Genomic DNA, 7007 nt, shown 5'->3' with positions numbered 1-7007 from the left:
CTACCTTATATACAGTATAAATGACCCAAGCCTTACTCTCCTTTCTTACAAAAGTGGTCCTTGAAAAGAGTAAAGCAGCTTGGATTTCACAAAGAAGGAATTTTCTTATCATTTTTATTACAATAATGAGACACAGGATACAAGCAGGTTAATGTATTTTTGTTGTTTGTATGTAGGGACAAAATCACAGACAGTCATATACCATCATACTGACTTTTCTTTGCTGGAGATACCATCTAAACCTCATAACGATTAAAAGAATACAAATTCATGGTCTTAACCTGATAATTATCAATGTGATTTGCATATCACACTTCAGCCCATGTTTATCTTTCTTGCCTTTAATATTTACTTCAAGTAGAGACAGTAGTTAATTAGTCTCATATAACTTCTCTGTCTGAGCAGATTCAATTATAATTGACCCAAAATACTGAATTCAGCTTTGAGATAAATTATTTTTAAAGCAAAACTATGACACATCTTTTAAGAACCAGTTGCTCTGATTTTTTTGCTCATCACAAATGATGCACTCCCAGTGGTATGAAGCTTGGAGAGTCTCGCACAGAAAGCAAGGTCAAAGCATCAAGCATCACATCATTCTGGCATTAGCTTATGCCCCGCTCTGTGCAGCTATGGACAGGATTTGTTTCCTGAGTCCTGATCCAGATTAGGGCATGATTCTTCTAAGGTGCCAATTGTTTGGTCAGTCACATCTCTGAGCTAGAGAACACAGACGTGTGAAACAGGAAAAGCTGTCTGATTTTCAGTTAGGATTGCGGGTAGTGAAGTAGTGGTAGACCTAATGAATCCCTTTACTGCAGCAGGAATGATTTCATTGTGACAGGATGAGATTGGAATGGCTACAGGGAAGCAGGAGTCCGGAGGCATCAGGAGACCTTTCAGCAGGGCAGCTCAGAGACACCAGGTTTTTGCACTAGCTGAGCTCAAGCTCTCTGCTAGCAGGTGGCAGATTTGTACAATTCACCTTACTGCTGCCCATTTGTGTTGCTGTACCTCACCTGTCGTCTTGTTCCATGCTGGACCCCTCAGTTCAGTAGGTTTTTTCCTTTTTGACAGTTGAGACTTGTGCTGGATGACAGCATGCCCTCTGTACAGACACAAAACAGAGGTCATGTTACAGTTAGCAAGGAGCTGATTTGAAAGAAAAAGACTAAAATGAAGCAAAGGAGACCCACCCCCCCTCCTGCTGGAGATGGCATGATGGTTTTATACCTGAAAGAATTCAGACACACAACATTTGGTTTGGGTATCATGCTGTTCTATTAGCTTCCAGGTAGACTTGGTGTAAGTCAACAGTGAAGGGGCTGATTGTCCTTGAACCTGCAAGTAGGTGTGGCTGCTCACCATTCCTGGGGGGGGAACATGCTGCACTGCTGATTGCAGCTATCTTAGAAATTGGGACATCTGCAAGAATGTGATAATTTTCTCTTTTCAGAAGGAAAGAGAGGAAAAACAAAGGTGAAAAAGAGGATGGCTGGTATTTACCTGAGCCCTGTGTTCATGACTCAATCCCTACTCTGTGCACATTGCTCTCTTTCTAACAGGTAGATGTCTACTTAGATTCTCTTTCCTATTTGAATGAATATTTATGCTTTTTTTTTTTCAGTGAAGGAAATGGAATTCTAATGCTTTCATATGCAATGGATATACCCTTTTCTCTTCTGGATGGATAGACAAATAGGCAGATGTTTATGAACAGTTCTTTGCCACATGGGATTATATATATTCCCCTCTGGGAAGTGAAAAAAGTATTTTAGCTGCAGTGAAGATTGATAGCAATTCCCTGGGAGAGGTCAGCTCTGACTTCTACTAAACTCCTGTTCCCAATTCTCTCCCATGGAGGCTGCTGACAGCCAAGCAGCTCTTGCTGCTACGATCGGACAGTCTTTGAGGACTGCCTTCTCATGGTTGGAAATCTGTGGACACATGGAAACACTGCACTAGCTCAAAGTCACTGTGACTCTTGTGTTGCGTGCTGCATATCAGTTGCATTCATGTTGTGTGTGTTCCTGTGGCAAACATTTTTATGAAATGATGTTTTCATCACAGAAGCTAAAACTAGTATGACTTTCTCCATTGCAGTGCAAGTATTCAGAAACTTGTTCATTACTTATCTCTGGGGTTAAAAAAAAAAAAGAGGGAAAGAGAGAAACAGATACTAGTTTTCTACTGCCCATACAACACCATTCTGTTTCCTTGCTTGATTTGTGTTGGTTTTATCTCATCTTGCAAGACTGGAGGTTTTTTTTTGCTCAGTCGTAGGTTATTCTGGTGAGGGGAGATGTAGGTGCACTAATTCTGCTAATGACTGTAGCAAACTCAAACCAGAACACATCCTTATAGTATAACCATTAGAATATAAGTGGCCTGAAGTTAAAGAGAGTTTACACAGCCAATTGTCCACTTAGGAAAGTGTATATAATGTCAGTCTGAATGAGAGTAAAGTCATGCTAGGTGGGGAACCAGTGGGAGAATTAAACGTATTCTCAGAGATGTCATGACTGAGTGGGTCATAAAGTTTCAGAAGTTCAATTTCGCTGTTAAGACCAACAGAAAGATGTCATCAAAAGCAAAGGGACTGGATTCTTATAACTGGCCTGCCTGCTCCAGAAGATAAGGATAAGCTTATTTCATAAACATTTGCCCTAGGAAGAAGTGCAGTGGAGTAAAGTACTGGGATGATAAGGGACTGCAGATTTTATGCATGCCAGTCATCAAAATTGAAAACAGTTTTTGGGTCTTGTTGTTCCTAAAAGAATTTGATGCTCATAAATACAAGGGTTATCAGGATTTTTTGAAAAATCCTTCTGTACCCAAGAGGGGATTTATTTTCCTACTCATAACACAGACACAAAGATAGCACAGGAGTAATAGCCTTGAGAAATTACTTTGTGGGCAAGTAAATAAGAAGAGCCTTTCTAGACTTTGCTATGAACTGGACAGAGGTACCTTTGGAGGAGTGGTAGGAAGGTGAACCTCTGCAGCTGGGTGAAAGGTTTCTGTCAGAAGCAGAACAGACAAAAACCTAACATTAACTTATCAAGGCATCCCCCATCTCCTGCCTCTCAGCTGCACAGGGACCAGGCACCCTGGGCTAAGGGAACTGAACTGTGAGACCCCACAGGATGCCCTGCTCTTGCCACCACACCTGTGTTGGTCATCCCTCAGTCCTGACCGTGAAGATGGTAATTTTGCTGTGAGAGAAGAACTGGGAAAATCTTTATGACAATTGTGATTGAAAACAGTAACTCTGATCCAAAGCTATGAATTAATAATTCCAATCCAAAATCACCCTTACCTGTTGTTTCAACGGCAGTGCTTTCATTCACAGATTAGGTTTTTATTCTCCAATTCTAGCCGTGCTGTTCTCAGGTTGATATTTGGCATGGTCTAAATCAAGTGAGTCTCTCTAAGCAAACAGGAATTTTGTTCCAGCCATTGCGTTACTAACACTTTCCAGGATGGCATGGCCTGCCAATATTACCGCTGATCAGAAAAAGCCCTGTAACAGCACTGAGCTCCAGCACCATGTCACTGCCCTGCTGCTGGGCAGGTTTTGGAAGAAGCATACATGCACACATGAAATGTCTTATGTGCAGGCCACATCTTTAAAATACTACAACCTCAGATAAATTCACGTCTTTGTACCTTATATCTAACAGAATCAAAGAAGTAACTGGCATCTTTTCTTTTGTTTAAACTTCTTCTTCCCCAGGGTCTTTGAATTTTTTTTGAACCTTGCAAAAAATACAATTAAGGCTTGAGACAAGAGAACATTTGAAACGATTTCACCTGAATTTTGTAGTAGGCATTGTTATGTGACAGTAGTAAGAGTACATTTTCTTGAGAACTGTTCAATTTCCCTCTCCAGAATTGATCCAGAGTTCATTGAATCACAAAGAAAGAATCCCATCCATGTCAGTGGAGTTTGCATCAATCCTGAAACGTCAACAGATGACCACTAAGTTACAGGTACATCAGTAATGCTGTATTCACTTTTCTTCTTAAAAAATATTGGAGGTTTTCCTGTGCACTGCATGTGGCTGAGTTTGAACACTTGTCAAGGACATAAGTAATGGGGAAAGGTTCAAGGTTTTACTCCTCCCAAAGGGCTGTGACAAGAGTGTGGGTGCCAGAGCAGCTTGTGCCTGGAACAAAGCTCTTGTGGCACTGGTGGCCCCACTTTTGGCTGAATAGCCTAATCCTGTGAGATAATGACAAAATAACTGGGAAGGAATGGGTTGGCATGTGTTTTTTTCTGTGGATTCTTTAATAGACGTACGTATAGAAAAGAGTAGGAACTTTCAGTTTATCTTCTCTACAATATTCTCTTTTGATGTTCCACTTCTGTTTACAATGTGTCATACTTGGAAGTATTCCCTCTAAAGCTCAGGTTTCTACTGTGCCTCTTGGAAGGAGGAATATGGAAGAGTTCACTGTGTTTCATATCTGGATGGTTCACTGACCTACATTTATTTCATCTACTTCCCATTTAACATTTTATGTGACTTTTTTGGTGTGCCACAGCAAAGATTTTCAATGGTCCAAAAAACCATGCTGGGAAAGGATTCTAATACTATGCTGCCCTTGATAGGATAGTGACTGGGAGTATATAAATACACTCAATGGAATGACAGAAAACTCTCTTCTATATTTATGAGGAGCCTTGGGCCAACACACACAGTGGTGAGAGCCCATCTGCTCCATTGCAATCATTTTATTGACACACTGCTATTTAACAGCTGAGGCTTTTGCAGTTTTTTTAAAAACTCAGTGCATGTAGTGAGCAGGAGGTCTTTTAATAGCAATATGACAAAGCCAAAATAAATCTAAAAGGTGAATTATAAATTTAAAAGTCTAGTTATTTATCTGAAGAAGCATGTGAAGGATGGAAGGAATCTAGGTATTTCTTGACCTCCTGGGGTTCCTACTACAACTCTGATATGAGCCACATGCTCATATCGAGGCCCTCCTTGCAACGAGTGCAGCAAGCACCAGCAAGGAGAATAGAGGGGATCTGAGCAATTTGTGATCTGGGGGGCTTGTGGGATCCCTAAGGCATGGGGAGGAGTTTGGTCTCATGTAGTGCAGATTTGTTTCTTACTACTGGATGGCCTGATGGGAAGATAGGCGTTGTTGGTCTGTTTCAGATTATTTCTTATAATTTTATTTTACTCTTAAAAGAATGAAGTTATCACATACTGCTGAGGAGGTACACTTTCCATTTGTCTTTGTTTCACACTACCCTGTTTCTTTTTTTTATTTTTTTATATTTGCTCACATAAACATTTCTCCTCATTTCTAGAAGTGTGACTGTTTAAGCTGATGTTCAAAACTGGCCACCAATGCACTGCAACCAATGAACCTATTTCCACCAGAAATGTCAAGGCCTGAATTCAGATAAACCCATCTTGAAATTCAATTCAAACATCAGAGCTTGTTTCTGTTTAACACTTCACCTAATGTCTGTGCTGCAAAAATGCAGATTTATCTCTCACTTTCAAACCCAACTTTTCATATTTCATTGCTCCATATGCTTTTGCCTATCAGCACTTCCATGCAGAACTGACATAAGTACTTAATTTTAAGCATATGTCTAACTCTACTGGTATCTATTAAAGAATTTTAAGTTTAGACCCATTAATCTCCATTATTAAAAATCATGTTGATATTACTCCAGGCATAAGTGTTTTAGACTCTGTCCGGCTTTGTAAGAGTCTGGAAGTGTATTTTATGCAGAGTACCAAGATGGGTGGATAGCAGAAATGAAAGCTTTCATCCTTTCCATAAAGGGAGTAGTATCTCCCTCCAAATTTTATGAATTCAATCTGAAAAAAGGAGTCATAAACACGCTGTTAAAAGACTGCCATTTTAAAAGGCTGTTTCCCCAGAGACAGTCTGTGAAGCATCTTGATGTGAATTCATAATGTCTGAGCAGTCTCAGCTGAATTAAAGACTGAAAAGAGGACAAGAGCAGCAAAATATCATTTCAGAATTCAAGTTAGCTAAACGAGGCAATTCAAGGCTTAAGTGGCAGTTCACATTCTTAACTTTTGCCATAGAAACTTTCAAAAATACAAAGGTAAGGTAATTACTGTTGCAGAACAACCAATTTCTCTTAAGAAAACTCCTTCAGCGCAAAGGCCCAAGGCATGCTGCTCTCTTCTCCTCTGAGCAGGAAGCAGCCTGCAGTTGAAACGTTTGCCCACCACTATGGCTGGGCAGAAGCTGAAACCCAGCCAGTTTAGCACTCCCGAGTAAAAGATTTTTTCTTAAAATCTGACTTAAATCTTCCTTCTTTTAGCTTAAAGCCATTCCCCCTTGACCACGTAAAAAATTGGTCCTCCTCCTGCTTGTAAGCTCCTTTCAAGTACTGGAAGGCTACAGTGAGGTCTCCTTGGAGCCTTCTCTTCTGGCTGAACTCCACCTTTCTTCATAGGAGAAGTGCTCCAGCCCTCTGATCATCTCGGTGACCTCTTCTGGACCTTCTCCAACAGCTCCACATCCCTCCTGTACCGATCCCTTCAGAGATGATCCTTAAGCTTGTGAATTTTACTAGTTCTTTTCAAGAGAGCATTATTTCTTTCATGGTCACATCCAAGCACTACGTAAATACACAATGTGATTAATGGCTCTTAAGAACCAAAGGAAGGGGTTAGATAATGCTTTTAATCACTGTCAAACTTCATAATTTTCCCACTTATTTCTCCTGTCTCCTATGAAGCATCTTCTCTGCAAAAGCTAATAAAAGCTGCTGCTTCGTGTTGGATGAACTTGCACTGTACTTCAGATGATACTTGTAATACCTTTAACCCACCCTCCTCCTCCTTGCACCTGCTGAAAACTGAGCACTTCTGTGATTCTTTGTAAAAATGTGAGAAACCAGGTTCTGGCAATTTCTGTTCCTTGACCAGAAGAACCAAGTCAGTAATGGCCTGATAACAAAAGTGAAGTTTTTTTTTACTTCTAGTTTATAGCAGTTTCTG

General features: G+C 40.3%; 1 long non-coding RNA gene across 1 annotated transcript; it reads left to right on the top strand.

Moving 5' to 3' along the window:
* The first annotated feature begins 708 nt into the window (after window positions 1–708).
* Window positions 709–5773, top strand: LOC109370210. Its single transcript, XR_002120137.2, has 3 exons — window positions 709–1565; window positions 3893–3993; window positions 5327–5773. It is a non-coding gene; the product is annotated as an uncharacterized LOC109370210 (long non-coding RNA).
* Window positions 5774–7007: the final 1234 nt, after the last annotated feature.

The sequence above is a fragment of the Meleagris gallopavo genome, chromosome 16 (genome assembly GCF_000146605.3).
Source record: "Meleagris gallopavo isolate NT-WF06-2002-E0010 breed Aviagen turkey brand Nicholas breeding stock chromosome 16, Turkey_5.1, whole genome shotgun sequence".
NCBI lineage: Eukaryota > Metazoa > Chordata > Aves > Galliformes > Phasianidae > Meleagris > Meleagris gallopavo.
Note: the sequence above shows the minus strand (reverse complement) of the source record. Positions and strands in the feature narration are given on the sequence as shown.